This window comes from Kogia breviceps, chromosome 2 (genome assembly GCF_026419965.1).
Source record: "Kogia breviceps isolate mKogBre1 chromosome 2, mKogBre1 haplotype 1, whole genome shotgun sequence".
NCBI classification, from domain to species: Eukaryota; Metazoa; Chordata; class Mammalia; order Artiodactyla; family Physeteridae; genus Kogia; species Kogia breviceps.
Genome location: NC_081311.1, coordinates 104,014,426 through 104,036,451, shown reverse-complemented (window position 1 = coordinate 104,036,451; position 22,026 = coordinate 104,014,426). Strand labels below are relative to the sequence as shown.

The 22,026-nt window shown below is 54.6% G+C and overlaps 1 long non-coding RNA gene across 1 annotated transcript; it reads right to left on the bottom strand.

The window, feature by feature from the left end:
* Positions 1–13,033: 13,033 nt before the first annotated feature.
* LOC136793703 (uncharacterized) lies at positions 13,034–16,423 on the bottom strand. Its single transcript, XR_010839318.1, has 2 exons — positions 16,290–16,423; positions 13,034–15,727 (listed from the first exon to the last, which is right to left on the bottom strand). It is a non-coding gene; the product is annotated as an uncharacterized lncRNA (long non-coding RNA).
* Positions 16,424–22,026: the final 5,603 nt, after the last annotated feature.

The window sequence follows — 22,026 nt, the reverse complement described above, 5'->3', positions numbered from 1 at the left end:
CACCTGGAATGAAGAGGCTGACCCATTCAATCCAGTGAACGGGCCCCTTGGTCACAAACCCCGGCTCCGGACACTGCTGCCTGGTCGTCTGCTTCTGAATCACATTGCTTAGTTCCTGGCGTGTCTCCGTTGCACAGGGCTCAGGGCTGGCCCGGGGCTCAGGGCTGGCCCGGGACTCAGACCTCAGCCTTGCCTGCAGCAAAGCTGACTCAACCTCCAGCCGATATTTAAAAAGTCAATCTCTCTCTCTCTCTCTCTCTCTCTCTCTCTCTCTCTCTCATGCACGCACACTCAAGTGTGCACACATACATACACACACAGACACACACCTTGCATTTCTGCCTATTCTAGATAAATCAGAAGATGGGGCCACCCTAGGTGCCAATTCCTGCTGAGTACCAAGCAGCTGTCCCCGAATAGCAGCTGCCCTTTCAGACAGGAGCCTGGGCTCTCCTTCCCCCCAGGCCCCCTTCCCGCCCTCTAGGTGACCTCTCACTTGCCCCTTCCTCGAGCTCTGACGGCCCTCGGGCCACTGCAGTCCTGGCAACCTCCTTGCTGCTCTATGTCTGCTGGGCTCATCTCTCTGGCATCTTCTCTCTGCATCCCCTAAGCTCAGCCCAGCCTGCAGCCCGGAGCCCGGAATCGTATACAGCCAACACCCAGCGACAGTGACCCCTGGGACCGCGCGTGGGGCTGGCACGCGCTTCGGGACAAAGCAGGAGCTCGCTGTGGACTGGCTGTCTGAGCGACTGAAACTGGTACCTCTTTAAGGAAGATCAGAAGTCAGTTTCCGTGCTCCCTGGGGTGTAGGGTAAGCGCATGGCTGCGGGCCTGGCCAGGGATCGGCATGGGGCCGCCTGCCCACGCAGACCCTCCAGCTATTTCCTCTTCTCAGCTGACCAGGCTGGCAATACCCCGGGTGGCCTTTGAGGCCCCTAGAGCTGAAGATCTCAGAGCTGCAGGCAACTTGGATCCCCAAAGGGCTATGTGGAGCGAAGCCCCTGCCAACCTAGTACCTGCCTCCTGGACTGCTGGACGAGAGAGTGATACGTCTCTCTTGGGCTTAAACCATCACATTTTGGGGTCTCTGTGCTACAGCAGGTCAGCCTGCCCTAACTCTTACCATCTTCAAGAGCAGACTTCCGGTCCTGGGATGTCTGGTTGCCCGGGGCCGTCGAGAATTTGGATGTGCACGCAGGTGGGGCACACATAGGTGACAGGCCTGCCGGCTGGTCACCACAAACCGAAGGTCCTCACCGGTCAGTGGGAGGCTGGTGTGAGGGTCCACCGGCCCAGGGGCGGCCACGCCATGACCCCGTGGTGGCGTCCCACCCTCCAACCCTGTGACACCCTGGCTATGTCCCAGGGGGCTGGGTCCTGGCCCTGTGGCTACTGCAGCTCGGGTTCCCACCCAAGCACCCTGGCCACCTCCTCTGTGTCCCTCCCACACACGGGACCCGGACAGCCCCGTATCTGCTCTCCAGAGTGGACAGCTGCTCACTCCCAGAGCCTCTGTAGATGGAGGCTGGTGACGCTCGTGTCCAGGACTCAGAGAAAGCCAGACCATTGCAAGGCAAAGGCATTGGGTCTTCAGAAACAGAGCTGCCTGGGGAAAGGTGAGGGGAGGGATACATTAGGAGGTTGGGATTAACATATACACACCGCTAGTATAAAATAGGTAATCAACAAGGACCTGCCGTACAGCACAGGGAGCTCTACTCAATAGTCTCCAATCACCTATAAGGGGAAAGAATCTGAAAAAGAATGGATACATGTATGTGTATAACTGAATCACTGTGCCGTGCACCTGAAACTAACACAACATTGTAAATCAACGCTACCCCAATATAAAATAAAAATGGTAAAAAAGGGATTTTGCACAAGAAAAAAAAAGTACTCAACGCATATTTTGAATAAACAGACAAACAAATGGAAAAAACAATGTGGAGCTGCCTCTCCCCCTCTTGCCGGCCGTGACGGCCCAGCCCTGTCACAAAGGCCCGCGTGGGAACGGCCGTGGCCGGCCTCACGGTCGCGGGAGGGACCGCAGGCCTGCACGCAGACGGATACAGGAGCTGTGGGAGCACCCCCCACGCCGACCACAGCTGCAGTGGCAAAAGCCTGCGCAGTGGATGGCGCCGGGCCCGATGCGAGGGGACCCCCAGGGCCAGCTCCGTACAGCGGATGGGCTTCCAAGCAGCCCCTACACTGCTGCTTTTTATTTTCATTTTTCATTCCTTTCCCCCCCAGAATTATGGACATAAACATGACAAAGGTGCTGCTTTTACATCCCAGGGACGTGACCTGAGGGGGCTCTACTGGGGGAACCAACCCCTTCGGCCTGATGGAGCTTGAGCGTGTGAGTCTGCAGGGCTGGTGGTCACTCCAAAGCCAAGTTAGGGGGCTTCATGGCCCCGATGGGACTCGGGAAGAGTCCCATCTCCGTGTCCCTCTCGAGGCCACTTTGCAGAAGGCGGCTGAGGGCCGGCTGGAAAGAGCGTAGACGCCAGAACCCAAGCGCCCTGGCTTCGAAACTGCGTCCACATGCAGTTAAGTGTCTAGGCGTCAGCAAGAGTCATAACTTCCCGAGGTCTCAGTTCGCTCATCTGCCAGAGAGGGAGAGGAATGCTCACTACACAGGCCTGTAGTGAGAACCAGTTAACTGCAAGTTTCCAGCATCTGCCACGGACCAGACATGTGACTGTGAAGAACGACAAAGCCTTTCCACTCCTGTCTCTCTCACCCCCTGGTGACGGCGGCGTCCTTCATGGCATCAGGGCCAGCCCTCGATGGCCCTCCTTACCTTAAGCTTAGTGATGGCTCCTGACCTCTGCCCAAGCTCTTTCCGCCCACGTGTGCACATGCCTGCGTGTGTGTGTGTGTGTGTGTGTGTGTGTACACGTGCGCACTGTGGATGAGGGGGCAGGGCCAGGAGCAGGTGTGTGTGTGGCCTTGGCGGGGATGTCAGGTTGGCAGCTCCACCAACCCTGGAGTCGCCCTATTCGGGGGCACTCCCCGAGGCCCTTCTCCTGGCATCCCCAGCGCCCCCTCTCCAGCCCAGCCCAGGCCCCACACCCCTTTCTGCCCCCAGTAGACCCCCTGAGATCAGACTGCCCCCCTTTCCTGCCTTAGCTCTGTCTCTGCAGGGCAAACCTCATCTCCTCCATGCCGGGCCTGGGGCTGCCTGCTGGCAGACCCCGAAACACAGGACTCGGGCCCTGCCTGCCTTCAGGAGCCTCAGAGCCTCCAGGGGAGGTGGGCGGGGTCACCAGAGCATGGAGCCAGGCAGGGCATGCGGAGGGGAGGGTCTGGGCTGCGGTGGGGGGCTTTCAATGTCTCCTCTCCCAAGCTGGGGTCTCCAGCCCCCCTCCTCTGTTCAAGGCAAGCCCAAGGGACTTGCCTTTCTTTTACAGCTTGTCCAAAGCTAAGAGCACAAACTGAGCTCCGAGAGGTGAGAAAGGTTCCCCACCTTTCCAAGTGGGTCCAGCCTGGAGCCTGGCCCGCACATCTGGCCGTCTCCTAGGTACCAGCCTTCTCACTAGCTGGCCTCTGCCACCCACCTCCCGTCCTCAGGCCAAGGCTAAACGCTGCCCCGCTGGCTCCACCAAGAGCAAAGTCCACAGAGAGTTCTCATCGCCGTCCCAAGAAGCCATCAGGGCTGGTGTTCTCTGTTTGGGGGCACAGGTGGCACTGTCTGCAGACAGGACCCACCCGTGGGCTGTGCAGCGAACCCTCCAGCCCACCCACGCTAAGCACTGAGCGTCAGCCATGCTCCGGGCCTCAAGTTCAGAGCAGCAGGACTCACAGAGAGCAGATCAGCCCCTGCCTCTGGGGTATGAAGATGAAGACGGAGAGCTGGGCTGCAGTGGGATGTGGGGACCTCCAGGGACAGGTTCTGTGGCTGCTCCAAGCAGGGAGAGGGCTGAGGATCGCATGTGGAGAGGTGGTCAGGGAGGGCTTCCTGGAAGAGGTGGGCGAGGGACCACGACTCTGAAACGAACGGGCTGTCCTCTGTGTACGTGCCGCTTGCTCTCAACCCCTGAACAAGGCCCCTTCAGCACAGTTAAGGGTTACAGTTAAATGAGTAGCTCAGCGCACAGGGTTCAGCCTATCCAAGGGAGCAGCCCCGGGGGCTGTGGTCCACAAAGCAGCGTGCCTGGCTGCCTGGCAGCAGCTTGGAAGCTCGGCCGCATGTCTGGCGGCCCCTGGGCCTCCGACTCAGCTGCTGTGTCGCAGGTCTCGTGCGTCTAAGCCTCCAGTCCACGCACCTTCCACTCCCTGTTCCCGGGAACAGGGCTGCCCCACAGTCTCTGCACACGGTCCACTCTCACCCTCCCTCTCTCTGCTCTCTGGACCCTTCTCTGTGTGTTTTGCATCCAAAAGCCCCAAGAGAGAGCATCTGTTTTGCTGGACAGACCCTGGGCTCTGGGCCATGCGCTCAAGCCAGGCTGCTGACAGCTGCCTGGGGTCAAGGCTCCAAGGCTGGTGTCCCCAGCTGAGGCCAGAGCCTAGGGTCGTATGGACGTGCTGGCCCTCCTCGGGGCAGCACAAGGGCGGCGAGAGCCCGGCGTGCGTGGTGGGATGCGTTCTCAGAAGCCCTCGCATCCAAGATCACGCAGCGATCCCAGAGCCGCCCGGGGCAGCCTCGGGCGGTGCCGCAGCCCGGCAAGAGCGGAGGTTGACAGGAGCTGTGAGACGCCCGTCTGCGACGCTGCCCCTGGGATGCTTTGCCTCGGGGCCTCTGAGGGACCCAGGCGGCCACCGCGTGGCCCTCGACACGCCACGAGCCCTGTCCTCTGACCCAAGCCAGGGCGACAGATGCTGCAAGCCGCTCGATGCTCTCCAGACCTCAAGACTTTTTGGGCAAAGGAGTTTGTTTTTTTCCGCCACACCAAACACTTTTCTTTGATTTTGCCATTGTTCTTTCCAGGGAAATCTATTTTGAAAACCAAAAAAACATGTTTTCTAACCCACAGGACACAGGCGTGAGCCAACAAATATTTGATCTGAAAGCAATGCCTTGCTCAGTTTCAGCTTTGTTTTGAGGGGACGGGACAAAACATCACCCCCAGCTGTGCATAGCGTGTGTTTGGCCCCGGGGCAGCTCTATGTTTCTTTCAGCTCAGAAATCTGGCCAGAGGTGTGTAACCGAAACCCCATCGTGAGGGTCACATAGTTTCCAGTCTGGAGGGTGAGGTGGGGCTGGGTGACAGCAAGATCTTCCCTTTAAAAAAGGAGGAACCAAAACACCCGGGGCTGCGCGTTATCAACCTCAGATGCATCTTCACACACAAGGCAGCTCGGGAGGCAGAGCCACTTTCACGTTCAGGCTCGGGGTGATGCTGTGGACAGGGCAGCTAACAAGTAACCTGTTGATGGGTGAGATCAAGCTGTTTTGCTTTGTGGGGGGGTCTGTCTCTGAAGCGGCTCCTCCACCCCTGGGGGATCCCTTCCTGAGCCCACGGCCTCCTTGCGCCAGAGATGCTGTCCCCACAGGCCTGGAGTTCCACTGACGTCGGTGCCCACTAGGCGTTTCCAGCTGCTGTCTCGGGGGTCAGATCACACCCTGCTCCCACCCTGAATAAGAGGGAAAACGGCCAGGTCCATCCAGTGGCAAGAAATCTTGAAGGTGAAGGGTGAGTCTCGGGCAACTGGACCTCTCTGAGACCCGGGGGGAGTCTCGAAGCAGGGGCAGGTGTGGGGCAAATCCAAGAGGGTGGTGGATGCTCAGCCCCTCGCGGGGGAAGGGAGACGTGCGTGGAGACTCTCTGGGCTGCAGTGTCTTCTCCAAGCCACGAAGCCAGTATTTCACGCCTCGCAAGACACAGGTGAGGTGAGGACGTGAGGCCCCGTGGCTGAGGCCGCGTGTGGGGACCCACGCCCCAATGTCCATCCTCCCACCTTTCCCAGTAACACAAGCCTGGGTTTCACTGGGCACAGAACCACCCGGAATACACTACGCTCCCCTAGACGCCCTGGCACCTGGGTGTGGCCGTGCGATTGGCCAGTGGGAGGTTAGTACAAGCAAGTGCTGCGTGGAGCTTCTGGAAATTTCCTTCCAAGACAGGACTTCAAGTTCACACTTGGCCCACTCCTTCGTCCCACCCTTGTGCTGTGATAAATCGTGATAACGGGTCTCCTCAGAAATATCCCCACCTATCCCTGCCGGCCACAAAGCCCAGTACTTTGTGGACATCGTTTAATTCACCTTCCCAATAACTCTACCATGAAGACATCATATCCCCCATTTTACAGATGAGATAACTGAGGCTCAGAGCAGTAGCTGATGCACGATTTGAACCCGTGTGGTAGAGACTCCAAAGCCACGTGCAACGGCCATCCATTCAGCGAACACCAGTTAGATGCCTGCCCTGGGCTGGGCTCAGGATGGGGCCCTAGCCACGGAGCCGTAGGGCAGAGGGCGCAGGATCCGGCTCCTAGGCTTCAGCCTCCTCTCCGCTCTGGCTCAGGGTCAGGTGGTGATGGTTGTCAGCCCTACAGACTATCAGACCGACAATCTGACTCCCCCTCTTGGCCACCTGTGAGCACCCACGTGCTCTTTCCTGCCCTCTTTCGGGGTGAGACAGGAACCCCCGGGAGGGGTGCTGTCCATTGGCTGTGTGGCTTCTGGCGTGTGTCTCCCAGGACCAGCGGCCGGCAGGAGGACGGGGGGGGCATGCACGTGCGCAGCCCCCCACGAGATGTAAACGGGGGCGCCCCAGGTCAAGCAGACCCAGCACCCTTGGTATTCGGAATCTGACTGCTCCGAATCTCTCAGGACCCAAGGGCTGTCGGAGTTGGGATTTTCCACCTGGCCCCGCCCTCTGCACCGTCCAAAGCACAGAGGCGCAGCACCTTTTCTTAAGAATGCTCGGCTACTGGCTCCAGCATTTCGTCTTGAGCCACTGATGCCACCCTGCGAGTCTCGATGGGGGTGCCGCAAAAAGACAACAGAGTCACAACGGCAGCCTGGCCTCGTAAGGACTGTAAAATGCCCCCAGATTGCAAGGATGCCAAAATGTAGAAAGGGTCATCGTAGAGTCCATCAAACATGGCAAGGCAAGGAAGGAGGGTGGGTGCCGTCTTGAGGAGAGACCAGCCTGGCAGTGACCAGTCCTTGGGCTCTTCCCCGGGCGGGCTGGCTGGGCAAGACCCCGGGCAGCCACAGGGGTTGGAACGCGAGCGCTGCGTCCTGCTGGCTGGGTGCCCCTCGTTGGCCTTCCCGCGCCTCTGCCTCCTGGTGTGGAACGGGGCCCACGATCCCCAACTCATAGGGTTGTTGTGAGGCCTCAGAGAAAATGTGTGGAAAGAAGATGTGAGCGTTGATGCTTAGCAAATACGGGAGCCTCTACCTACCTGGTGGCCAGATGGTTGCGAGGGGACATCAGACCCGCCTGGCCCAAGTCCTGGCAGCCCGTGTCTGTAACCCCTCCACAGATGCGGGACAGCCACGAGCCCGCCTCGTGGGGCTGGGAGGGTACGTGAGGGAAGAGGACGGCCCGTGCGCAGCGGCCACTGAGCTCCCGCTGGCCCCGGGCATGGCCTCCTTCCCCTGTATCCCCGTCCACACCCTCCTCAGCGGTGCGAGTGGGCCCGGCCGGCCCAGCCCCGTTGCCCGGTCGGCACCGAGCGAGGGCCTCGGCCACCAGCACGTCTGCCCCCTGCCCCTGCTGGGTCTCCCTGGCCTCTGGCCTCTGGCGGTTGTTTCCAGTTCTTCTTAACCTCTCCCATCTCCAGCTGATCAGCTCCCTGAGCTCAAGGACCAAGGTCAGAGGCGGAAATCGAGACAAAACAGCTCGGCTGTCTTCAGTCACTTTAGCTGTTGCAGGGAAGGGCGGTGAAGCAAAGATGAGATCTCAGGTCTGCCACGGAAACACACAGTAGAGCGACCAGGGGACAGATGGCAGGCTTTGGAACCAGGCAGACCTAGGTGCGATCTGGACAGCCTTGAGGGAGCCCCTGCCCTCCCTGGGGCCTGGCCCTTTGGGCCCCACACAGCAGTGATTACTACGATCCTTAGTATTATCAGTCTTGTATGTGTAGGAGGCTCAGGGCTCTGTCCTGGGCCCATTTCTCTTCTCTACACCGCCCCCCCCACCCCCACCCCCCGCTGGATGTCTTCACCAGTTCATGACTCTAGTCCCATCCAAGGTCTGCTTCCAGCTGGGCTTCTCCCCTGAACACAGACAGACATATCCCCCTGTCGCGGTCTGGTACCCATCTCTACATCGGCCCCTCCAGAACTGAGCTTCCGGCCGCCCTGGGTATGGACCAGGTACTGTGGATGCATCTATGAGAAGTGGGGGGGGTCCGGGCCCCCTAGGAAGGGGAACCCGAAATCATCGGAGGTAGGAGGAGACTGTACAGGGACTGCTGAACACCCCCACCACCCACCCCATGATCGCTGGGCTGAAAGGGCGACGCCGGAGCTGGCGTCCTGCCATGTCTTGTTGCTAGGGTACCCCTGCCCCCGACTGTGCCAGGAGAGGGCTCCCTGCTTCTTTGCTGGGGTCAGCTCTGCCTCTGTGACTCCCACCCTGGAGATCTGGATTTCATCTCTCTCCAGACAAAAGAAAAGTGGAGTTATAGGAGTCCACCGCCCGGGATTCCAGGGAGGCCTCTGCGGCGTCTGCTGCTTGATTTCCGCAGAGAGCGAAGCTGCCCTGAAGGTGCCTGGCAGTCACCCAAGGGCTCCAGCTGGCCCACGATCCTCGAGCCTCCCATCTTGACCTACCAGCATCACACATCCCAGCCGCATCCTTCCTCAATGAGTTATTTTTTTCCTTACTGGAAAATTACAATAGTGGTATATTTTAGTTGCTAAAATTCTATGATAAAGAAACAAACAGGAAAGATGAAAAGTCAGTCCTCAACCCACCTCCCCCAGAGCTCCCTGCTGCTGACGGTTCTCTGCACAGGTGTGTGGGTACATCTGTGTGAATGCACGTGCAGGACCTGAAACGCTGCAAAGGGGGAATCAGGATGCAAAGGGGGTCCTGCCAATGCTGTAGCTCTGCATCTTGCTTTTACTTTCACTTACTAAGCTGAGAACTTTTCTCAGGGCCAGAGCAGAGTCTTGTTATTGGCTGTATAGTTCTTGGTCATGCAGCCACCTTCCTGCCCCGGAACACACAGGCGGCTCTGCTTTCTTCTTGCCCCAGTACAGACCTCGAGGCAGGCGACACCTTCGGCGTTCAGCAAGGATATGCTCCTAAAAGGGGGATTTCTGGGTCACAGAGCGCGAGCATTTTACATGTGGCTAAGCCTGCCCAGCCCACCTTCCCGCTGAACGAGGCAGCATGCCCGTCCCGTGTCTGGGGCGCAGGTGCACCCTTGACCCTTCTTTCAGCTCTGCCTCCCCCCCCACACACACCCCGTGGTTCTTTCCCATGACTGCTGAGCTTAGGGACCTAGTCAACTGTTCACCAGCCGGGAATGTTTCTTAGTCTCTGAGTTTCCCCTTTCTCTCCTTTGCCCAATCTACTCTACTGGGCTGTATGTGTCTTACTTGTGGACTCACGGAATCTCTTTAGATGCCACACTATTAATCGGTTGTCTGTTGTACATGTTTTAAATATTTTCTGACAGTCAAATGTTCTTTGTTTCTCGTGTAATTTTGCCACGCGTCAGCTTTTTATTTTTATGGCGTCAAATCTGTCAGGCTTTGCCTTTCTAGCTTCTGGATTTTGTCTTGCGTGTGAGGACCTTCCAAGATCTTGAAAATATTCTCCTCTCTTTTCATCCAGTGATTTTATAGCTTTGTTTTTCCTTTCACAGGCTTGATGCATCTGAAATGTGTTTTGTGGTGTGACACTCCCTTTCTTGGGAAACCTGGTGCGGCCTAGGCATACACACAGACGCTCCCCCTGGTCCAAACTCCCATCCCCCCGTTCCTTGACTCGCGCCCTCCAGTGCTCTGAGGCTTCCCCACGCCCCCAGACACTAAAGATACGGCAGGGCTTGCGCTCACAGGGGTCACGTCTGCGTGGGGGACGCCGTTAGCTAATGCGACTTCAGGCAATACGGCGGGGAAAGGGACAAGGGGGCGGAGTTAACACGGAGGTGTTGTTTTCAATAACTTAGTCAGCTCCGGCCTCTCTCGGGAGACAGCCAAAGCAGAGACTCTGAGATGTGAGGGAGGAGCCGCCTGGCGGCCTGGGAAGGCGCTCCAAACAGAGACAGCAGCAAGTGCAAGGCCCCCAACGGGAACACGCTGCTCCAGGGTGAAGGTCGTGTGCTCCAGGTGGGGGCGGGGCGGGAGGATCACGGGGCCTCGGAGGCCCCCGGTAAGGGGTAGGTTTCACTCCGTTATTGGGAGGCTTTGATGGTGGCCTTGTGCGGTGTCTTAGGAGGAGGTGGGCGGATGGGCGTGTCTTTCTTTTCTGTCGGCCTTAACGTGGGTGAAGGGGCCCCACGCTGCATTCCCCACACTGCACTCTCACTCCTGTGGGCTTTCCTTTCTTAAATTTATTTATTTTCATTTATTTATTTTTGGCGGTGTTTGGTCTTCATTGCAGCGCGTGGGCTTCTCATTGCGGTGGCTTCTCTTGTCGTGGAGCATGGGCTCTAGGCACGCGGGCTCAGCAGTTGTGGCACACGGGCTTCAGTAGTTGTGGCTCGCGGGCTTCAGTAATTGTGGCTCGCAGGCTCAGTAGTTGTGGTGCGTGGGCTTAGCTGCTCCACGGCATGTGGGATCTTCCCATACCAGGGCTCGAACCCGTGTCCCCTGCACTGGCAGGCAGATTCTCAACCACTGCGCCACCAGGGAAGTCCTCTCCTGTGGTCTTAATAGCCACTAACGTGCAGTGTCACACCCTGGCATACAGGGAGCCTTCCACGGGCATCCGAGCACACCTCATTGGAGCCTCGCACCCAAGAGCTGCCACTGTGAACTTCACTGCCTCTGCAGGCTCGAGGGAAGGAGCTGGGGGTGGAGGCTGGTCACCGGCTGGCCGGGGAGGCCACGCAGGGGACAGCAAGCCTGCCACCACCTGGACCAGTGGAGGCTCAGCCTTCGGCTGAACACTGCTCCCTGGACTTGGGAGACTGTGACAGTGGGTCGCCCGGGAGGGTCTGCAGAGCTGGCCAAGACAAGGAGGGAGCCCCGAGCCAAAGTAGGAGGCATAGCCGTCAGGGCTGGCCCAGCGTGGGCCCGAGGCCCATGCTGAGAGGCAGCAGGGAGGGGCAAGGAGACCCTCAGTGTGGGGGTGGGGAGAAGAGGGGGGCTATCCCAGGGGAGGGGGCAGGGACTCAGAGAAGTAGGGAGACAAGGAGCGACCCCACAGCATGAACACGGTATCACAGTTCACCAAGGGCTCATCACACCAGGCTGTGCTGAGAGGTATCGCTCAGGGAAGGCTTCACGTCCCACGGGCCTGAACGCTGAGATCCCAGCCAGGCCTGCCTTCACCTCTGGGCCTCTTTTCATGTCTTTCTTAACTCTTGTCCTTAAGAGGTGCCAAACCAAAGCCTCCTAATGCCATCTCTGTCCATCCTCGGGAGGGAAGGGTACAACCACAGCAGAGGCGAGCAGGGTACCTGGGCCAGGGGTCATTTGGAGAAAGAGAGCCAGGCCAGATGCACAAGGGCCAGGAACCCAGGCCTGGGCAGACCCAGACGGCACAGGTCACGTCCACATGAGTGTGGAAGCGTCTCCTCTTCTGCATCAGTGCCGTTCTGTCCCTGGATGTGGACACGCTTCTGCTCAAGTCTCCGGGACCAGAAGGCTATCGACGCTCCGCACACACCTTCCGGAACTCAGAACCGTTCACCTGTCTCTCCAGACCCCCGGACCGTGGCCCTCAACATCCTCTTCAGCCTCAACTCCACCGTCTCCCCAGGAGTTCCCAGACAGCCGGCCTTGAACTTGTCCGGTCCCCTCCCCCGACCCCGGGGCCCTTGATCTGGCGCCTCTTCCCCCAGGACCCCTCCTGCGGAGTTCCGACGGCTGGCCTCCTCTCATCCTCCGGGCTCTGCCCCGGTGCGCCCTTCCTAGACCCCCGTCCACCTTCTCCAGTATTCCCTTCCCACACTAGACACGGGCTGTCATGCTTTGTAGCACATATTACTAACTACAAATAGTCGTTCCTTATCAGCTAGATAGCTGGCTGCTTAATCAGTTATTCGGTTCCTGGTTTATGTCCCCCCCCCCAACTTGGTCGCAGGACCCAGAGGACAGGGACCTTGCTTGTCCTACTCAGCACTGTATCTCTCTGCTTAGCACAAAATGGCACAATGTCTCTGTTGAATGAATGGATGAATGAATGATTGCATCTAATGGACACACGTCCCCCGAGCACTTACCGAACTTGCCAGCACAGGGCAGCTCAGGTGAAAAGGACGCGGTTTTCCCCCCCGCAACCCCAGGAGCTCCCAGCGCCGGGGGTCACCTTTGTTGTCAGCCTGGCCCCGACCCAGAACCTCAGCCCTGACAAATGGCCTTCTTCTTGCTTCCAGGCTGCCCCCAGCACCCCAGGCCCCTCCACGTCCGGCTTAGTTCCGGGGGCTCCTGGCCAGACGTTCCTGAGGCCCTGACCCCCGCCGCTCCTGGAAGCCCTGCCCTCCCAGGCTGTAAGTGACCTCGGATGAAAGCAGCCACGGACTGAAAGGCAGGGATGGGACAGACTCCTCTGGGGCAGCAGAGCCAAGGACCCTCATCCCTCAGGAGGGTGGGCAACAGCTGCGGGCCCCTGGAGGGTGGATGCCCTGGAGGTGGAGGGGCACGGCGTGAGCCAGCAGTGGAGGGCTGACACCCCACCCCCACTCATGCCCTGGGGCCAGGGGTGCTCACCTCACCTCTGCGGAAGGCCTTCAGGCCCAGTACCCCAGTCACCAAAGCACACAGCTTTGGGAAAATCCAGCAGTGCAGCCTGGACACTTCGGCAACTTTAGCTCAGTTTTTTCAGAGTATGAGACCACTTGATTCCAGTCTCTACGGCTCACAAAGAGGTCAAAAGAGGCTGTAAGCCCATGGAAACAGGGACCCCATCAGTGAGGATGCTTCTGCTGCAAGGAACTGGAAAAACCAACCAGAAAAGGCACTGAAGAAAATTTTACAGAACAAGAAGGCTTGAGGAAGGACAACACCAGGTTGATCAATTCAGCAATTCAGTGACATCGACCCAGGTTCTTTCCGTGTTTCAACTCGGTTCCTCAGTGTGTGAGCTCTGTTCTCAGGCTAGCTCCCCTCATGGTTTCAGCACCGCTGCCAGTGTTCCAGGCATCGCACACAGACACCACGGAGGGAGAGAGTAGGCACCTCTTCTAACGCGTCTCTTTAGTCCGCGGGAAACCTCGCCCGGAAGCTCCTCCCCCAGCTCATTTCCTCTCACACCCTATTGGCCAGAATTGTGTCACGTGCTTACTCTACACCAATCACCGACAAGGGGCTTGGGATTCCCATGTTTGGCTGCGAATAGTTGGGATTACCCCTGAACCACAGTGCAGGAGGCATGGACACCAGCAAATCCAAGTCGTACCAGTAAAGTGGACAGCCATTGAGCAAGGGACTGGCTTCCAGAACACAGAGAACAAGGGGGGCCTTCAGAACCACAGAGTCCCACCGGCCCCACGCATGATGGGTGTGTGGAAGACTGGAAACGCAGCCCTTGACCGCCTAGGCTCCCAGGGGACAGCACAGCTGCGTGTGGACCCCCGCCAAGGCCAGAACTGCAAATTAACAGACAAGGGAGCTTGTGAATCAGACTGGACGCCAACCCTCTGGGCCGACGCTGTCCGGTGTGGAGCGCTGGGCTCCGTAAACGTTTTGTCAAAGGAGCGCCTACGGAGGGAAATGAACTCTGGCTGATGGGGCTGGCCTCGACTCAGAAACCGGGGCCTCCACCTGTCCAGAAGCACCCAGCCCAAGCAGCCGTGGCCACCTCCCATGCTCCCAGGAAAGACAGGCGCCTCCCCGGATGGTCAGTGAGGGGAAAACCCCACCCTCTGGGACTGCATCCTCTTCCTGCCGAAGAACCTTCTCAGCCCATTACAGGCGGGCGGCTTCCCAGAGACTCCGGAGGTCCTCAGACCGCCATGAGGCTCCGCAGCACAGGAAGGGGCAGAAGTGGACCCCCACCCCCGCCCGGGGTCGTATCTTCCCGCATCATTAGCCGCTGTTGATGGAAAGTCAAATGACCCTTGAGTGGGAGGCGGCACGTGGAGGAACTTACATGCTTTTAGAGCCAGTTTTCCCATCTTGTCATCTGCTCTTAGCTCAGGGCTGAGCTAAGGCTGGTTCTTCCCAATTCCCAGCTGCGGTGTCATTTGAACTTTCGGAGGAGCCCAGGAAGGCAACAGAACAGCCCCCATTCAGGCCATGATGTTGCAGCCTTCAGAGATTTCAGGGTGAACTCAGGTGGAGGAGTCGAGGAAAGCTGGAAGCTGAAGCTCTTTTTAATCTTCAGATTAGTTTCTTATCAACGAGCCCATCTAATTCGCTTTACAGCCCTGTAAGGCAGGCGACCTGGGGATTTTCAGGCCCATTTGACAGATGAGGAAATTGAATGAATTGCAAAGTCCCACCTTGGGTGAGTGACAGAACTGATATCAGAATCCTCCCAGACCTATATATCTGGACAAAATTATAAGTAAAAAAGATACATGCACCCCCTATGTTCATAGCAGCACTATTCACAATAGCCAAGATATGGAAACAACCTAAACGATTCACCGACACATGAATGGATAAAGATGTGGTCCATATATACAATGGAATATTACTCGGCCATAAAAAAGAACGAAAGAATGCCATTTGTAGCAACATGGATGGACCTAGAGATGATCATACTAAGTGAAGTCAGTCAGACAGAGAAAGACAAATAATGGTATCACTTACATGTGGAATGTAAAATATGACACAAATGAACTTATCTACGAAACAGAAAGACTCCCAGACATAGAGAAGAGACTTGCGGTTGCCAAGGGGGAGAGGGGGTGGGGGACGGGTGGACTGGGAGTTCGGGGTCAGCAGATGCAAACTAGTATATATAGGACGGATAAACAGCAAGGTCCTACTGTATATCACAGGGAACTCTATTCAGTATCCTGTGATAAAACATAATGGAAAAGAATATGAAAAAGAATGTAAATATATGTATAACTGAGTCATTTGCGTACAGCAGAAATTAACACAACCTTGTCAATCAACTAGACTTCAATAAAATAAATTAAAAAAAAAAAAAAGGAATCCTCCCAGCCCTGGGCTGTTCAGTTACCCCACTCAGGAGGCTCTGTGGGTGAGCAGGCCCTGCACTGGGCGGGGGGCCCAAGGCTGTCCTCTCCACTCAGGCCCCCTCCAGCAGTGCCTCCTTTTCATTGGACCCTTTCCCAATGCACCAGGCTGTCCCTTCAGTTGACTGAAGCCTCTTGGTGGTGATGTGATGCTTTGAATTTAGCTACCAACTGGGTGAGTCACTCGTGCCCGGCTGACACTTTCTCTTGTCAAAGATAACCGAGGCAGGACTTGGCTCCATCAGCAGAAAGGACACAAAGTCTATGTCTCTGGGGGTGCCCAGAGCCCCCTGATGCCCAGCCTGCTGGCACTGCACTTGTTGGGCAGCTGATCTTCTGAAGGACGTGTGCTCCCTTGGACCGATAAGGCAAGACCCAGTTCCAGCACCCTTGGTACCCCTTGCAAGGGGCTGCCCCAGTGCCTGCTGGGACCTGAGCCACCAGAACATGGCCAGCCTTGGTCTCTGCCATGGGCGTGTGCTCCTCCCGTCCGGACCTGTGAAAAGGATGAGCCCTGGGCTCCCCTCTTGCTCAGGAACCCCAGCCTTCCCCTCTGGGTCCGCCAGTCTGGAAGGCAGCACTATAGGTGCTCTGTGCTTTGCTCCTTTCCTTAAGCCCTTGACTCTGGGAAAAATCCATCATCCCAAAGGGACAAAACCTGCCTCGAGCTCATTCCAGCGTGTCTCCCTGTCGGCTCTCAAGGCCCTCCATCTCTCTCAACGCCAGGCCCCCCTCTCCCCATCTGTGAGGCCCGGCCAAAGCCCCTCCCCACCCCCATCCCGGGCCTCCTCTTGGACCGTCAAGGGGTCTCTCTCCGGATCTCCAGCCCCGCCATCGCCAGACTGGAAGTCTCGCCCGGCCTAAGCCGCAAAACCGCTCGCAGCCAGGTTCTTCCTGGGGGAATCGTGGTGGACGCCCCGCCCCCGCTCTGCTCCCAGGCCAGACCCCACCCCCACCCCCAGCCCCAGGAGCTCTGCTTTCAGCCTCCGACGTCTCCTCCCTCCCCCCGCACTCTCCTTCCCAGTAGGGGCTCCTCTCCTTTTTGCATCTAAACTTACCCTCCCGGGTCCCATTGCCGGAGACGGTCTCCCAGCTGACAACTGAACCCAGCGTAACGTGTGGTGGGTGGCCCGGCTCATAAATATTTGCAGCGATACTAGAGATCTGGGAGAAGCGCCTTAGCCCAAAGGAATGCGCAAAATGGGTGAGGTCGCCGACGGCAGAGGCCCTGCGGAGGGGGAGAGGCGGGGTCTTGGAGCCCTCCTCCCCTCCCCCACTCCGCCTCCGCCTTCGGCCGGCTCCTGGCCTGCGGGCTGAGGAGCAAAGGCCCAGAGGCTCGTGTCCTGACCTTCCCAGCTCCGCCCCGCCCTGGCCTGGGATCCGTGCGTGCAAAGCCAGGTCCCCGGCTGGAGGAGCCCAGGTGGCCACGGCCAGAGTCCCACGAGCAGAGAATTCAGGACTTGAACCTTTCAAAGTCGGAGTCCATTTAGAAAACACAACTTCCGTTCCTTAAACGTAAAAGGGGAGTGATGGGTGGGCAGAGAGCGTAAAGCAGCTCATGAAAGGGCTGCGGGTCCCGCGCTGCACATCACCGGGCTCCAGAGAGGCCGCCCGCGGGCGGGTTCAGGGTGAAGGAGTCACCACAAGTGGGGTGAATCCCTTCTTCATTATATGCACCCGCCAGAGCGCAGGGGGACAGCACACAGCACGCCCCGGCTCAACGAGCTGGAGGCTGCTCCGAGTCACGGAGGGACCCCAAAGGCAATCAGCGCCCCCCGCCATCCCTATCTGTCTTCCGCTGTGGAAGAAGCTGCGCTAGACGACGCTGGGGGGGGGGGGTCCTGCCCCGAATGCCCGCGGTCCGCCGCTCTCCCGGACACCTCGGCTCCCAGCGCAGCTGGGCTCCCGCCCCGTGTCTGCCCTCCTGGCCCTCCCACTCCATCCCTGGGCGGTGGCCCTACCACCCCCTCGGATCCCTACAACAGCAACGGGCCTCCCGGGGTTGGGGGGTGGGCAGGAGGGCCTCCCGCACCCCGTCGGGCAGGGATGCTCCAGCAGGGATGCGGCTTCCTCGTCCCCAGGCCTTCCGCCTGAGCTAGGCCTGTGCTGCCCGAAGCGAGCCCTCCTGGGTGGCAGAAGCTGGAGGCCTCCCTGGAGGAGGGGGCAGGGCTTCCTGTTATGGAAGGACCCCACTGAGCCCCTGGACCCACTGCTTTCACCCCAGCCTGCCTCACGGGTCGTGTCCTCCTTCTCCTAAATAAGTGCTCCTCTTCCAAATTCATCACCACCCTCCAGGCCTTTCCGAGATCCCCGTCCCCCAGGAAGCCCTGGGCTCACACCAACCACTCCTGCCCGTGGCTTGTGCCCGCGCCCCATCAGAGTTGAGGGCAGGTTCCTTTGCTCCGTCCTGGCATTTACCTAGAGGACCCAGCAATGCAGGATCCGGCTCCGCCCATCACCCCGCCTCCTCTGAGGTCCTCAGGAGAGATGAGCAAAGAAGCACGAGAACAAGGTGGCTTCGCGGATGCCTCGCTAGGTCCCACTTCAGGAAGGGAGGACTCCTGCAGCCGCTGGGAGTGCCCCCCCCCCACCGCCCGCAGTCACCTCTCTCTACCTTAACCCCCTGCAGGATCCCCCTCCCCGAGGACACGCCCCCTTCCTCAGCGAGACTGCTGCCCTGAGTGATGGACAGCCTCAGAGATACAGAGGCTGGGGTTGCATCCTCAGGAACCGCTCAGGGTGGGCCCAGGCCTCTGTGGAATCTGCCTGGCAGCTGCCCACCCTTGCGTCTGCCCTTCCCTTCCACAGAGGTGTACCCCCAGAGCACTCCCAATAAATATCCCACAGGCAGACCTCCTCTCCATGGCAGTGGGCTCCCCGGGGACTCCACCTGCAACATATGCCAAGCAGGAGATGGAAAAGGGGCCACTTTATTAAAAACTGGTCTCTTCCATCTTTCCATGCAGAGATCCGGAGAGCTGGGTGGAGAGCACATTTTGGTCCTCAGGCCGGAGAGGCTTCCTTTTTCCCTCTACACACGAATCTGAATCTTTCTTGCCAGTCACGACCAAACCCACACTCAGCATGCAGAGGGATAAAACAGTCCAGGATAAGCTGGGACCCTCTTCCTGGACCAGGAGAAACAAGCCCCTGGAAGGAGGCAGCCCCATTCACTGCACATCTGTGAGGGCCAGGGTAGCGTGCTCAAGGCCACACCACAGGTAGGTGGTTACAGCCAGGACACCATGTCAGCTCTGTCTGACTCCACCCAGCTGGTTTATCCCTGACTCATACAATCTGGGCACGCACGTCACCCCTCATATGAGACATGTTAGAGCTCTTCTGATTTCAAGTAACACAGACCAAAACAGCAAAAGAAAAATAAAATCCATTAGAAGGATGCTGGGAGGCCTGGTGAAATCTGAGGAAGGAACTAGAAATCCCAACAGGAAGACCCAAACGACAGAATCCAGGAACGTCTGCAACAGCTCCGAGGACCCCAAAGGTGGAAGTTCATGGCCTTCTGTCCAGAACTCTGTCATTCACTTGATTTGGTTTCTGGTCCCTGGATTAAATTTCCAAAAAAAAATTTATTTTTGAAAGAGAGAGGACGTGTTTGGGCATCATGCGTTACATGTGTGCCCTTCCTTCGATCTTCTCCTGGGGTCGGGACCCACAGGACCGCTAGGACAGCCGGCAGCCTACGGGCCACGGGACAATGGCCAGAGCAGGCGCCTTAGAGCTAGCAAGAGGGGCCACAGCCCTGGGCTCCGTGCTTTGGAGGTCTACATATGAAACACACACACACACACACAACTGTAACAGATCCTTCTGAGCTTTTTACATATGAAACACACACACACACACAACTCTAACAGATCCTTTTGAATTTTTTACATATGAAACACACACACAACTGTAACAGATCCTTCTGAACTTTTTACATATGAAACACACACACAATTGTAACAGATCCTTTTAAATTTTTTACATATGAAACACACACAACTGTAACAGATCCTTTTGAATTTTTTACATATGAAACACACATACACACACAACTGTAACAGATCCTTTTGAATATTTTACATATGACACACACACAACTGTAACAGATCCTTCTGAACTTTTTACATATGAAACACACATACACACACAACTGTAACAGGTCTTTTTGAATTTTTTACATATGAAACACACACAACTGTAACAGATCCTTTTGAATTTTTTACATATGACACACACACACACAACTGTAACAGATCCTTCCGAACTTTTTACATATGAAACACACATACACACACAACTGTAACAGGTCATTTTGAATTTTTTACATATGAAACACACACACACAACTGTAACAGATCCTTTTGAATTTTTTACATATGAAACACACAACTGTAACAGATCCTTCTGAACTTTTTACATATGAAACACACACACACAAAACTCTAACAGATCCTTTTGAATTTTTTACAAATGAAACACACACACACAACTGTAACAGATCCTTTTGAATTTTTTACATATGAAACACACACACAACTGTAACAGATCCTTTTGAATTTTTTACATACGAAACACAACACACAACTGTAACAGATCCTTCTGAACTTTTTACATATGAAACACACACACAAAAAAACCTCTAACAGATCCTTTTGAATTTTTTACATATGAAACACACACACACAACTGAAACAGATCCTTCTGAAATTTTTACATATGAAACACACACACAACTGAAACAGATCCTTCTGAACTTTTTACATATGAAACACACACATACACACAATTGTAACGGATCCTTTTGAATTTTTTACATATGAAACACACACACACACACAACTGTAACAGATCCTTCTGAACTTTTTACATATGAAACACACACATACACACAATTGTAACAGATCCTTTTGAATTTTTTACGTATGAAACACACACACAACTGTAACAGATCCTTCTGAACTTTTTACATATGAAACACACACAAAAAAACCCCTCTAACAGATCCTTTTGAATTTTTTACATATGAAACACACACACACACAACTGAAACAGATCCTTCTGAACTTTTTACATATGAAACACACACACACACAACTGTAACAGATCCTTCTGAACTTTTTACATATGAAACACACACAAAAAACTAATAGATCCTTTTGAATTTTTTACATATGAAACACACACACACACAACTGTAACAGATCCTTCTGAACTTTTTACATATGAAACACACACACACAACTGTAACAGATCCTTTTGAATTTTTTACATATGAAACACACACACAACTGTAACAGATCCTTCTGAACTTTTTACATATGAAACACACACACACAATTGTAACAGATCCTTTTGAATTTTTTACATGTGAAACACACATACACACACAACTGTAACAGATCCTTTTGAATTTTTTACGTATGAAACACACACACAACTGTAACAGATCCTTTTGAATTTTTTACATATGACACACACACAACTGTAACAGATCCTTTTGAATTTTTTACATATGAAACACACACACAACTTTAACAGATCCTTCTGAACTTTTTACATATGAAACACACACACACAATTGTAACAGATCCTTTTGAATTTTTTACATGTGAAACACACATACACACACAACTGTAACAGATCCTTTTGAATTTTTTACGTATGAAACACACACACACAATTGTAACACATCCTTCTGAACTTTTTACATATGAAACACACACAATTTTAACAGATCCTTTTGAATTTTTTACATATGAAACACACACACACACAACTGTAACAGATCCTTTTGAATTTTTTACACATGAAACACATACAACTGTAACAGATCCTTTTGAATTTTTTACATATGAAACACACACACCCACAACTGTAACAAATCCTTCTGAACTTTTTACATATGAAACACACACACACAACTGTAACAGATCCTTTTGAATTTTTTACATATGAAACACACACACACACAACTGTAACAGATCCTTCTGAACTTTTTACATATGAAACACACACACACAACTGTAACAGATCCTTTTGAATTTTTTACATATGAAACACACACACACAACTGTGACAGATCCTTCTGAACTTTTTACATATGAAACACACACACACACAAAACTAATAGATCCTTTTGAATTTTTTACATATGAAACACACACACACACAACTTTAACAGATCCTTCTGAACTTTTTACATATGAAACACACACACACAACTGTAACAGATCCTTTTGAATTTTTTACATATGAAACACACACACACAACTGTAACAGATCCTTCTGAACTTTTTACATATGAAACACACACACAATTGTAATAGATCCTTTTGAACTTTTTACATATGAAACACACATACACACACAACTGTAACAGATCCTTTTGAATTTTTTACATATGAAACACATACACAATTGTAATAGATCCTTTTGAACTTTTTACATATGAAACACACACACTACTATAATAAATCCTTTTGAATTTTTTAGAGAAAAAATACTTTTCTGAAAACATGAAACAAACTTTTTTGTCCTTATATTTATCATATATTCAGATTTTTGATGGAAATATATTCAAATTTTATGCACTTTAAATATAATACAATCACACTTTCTTTTCAATCCTTCGGGTCAGGGCTGCCCCACTTTTTCTTAAAGGGCTGGATAATAAATATTTGAGGCTTGCAGGCAATATAATCTGTCCCATCTACTCAACTCTGCTGTTACAACATAAAAGCAGCTATAAATAAAATGTAAATAAGTGTGTGTGGCTGTGTACCACTA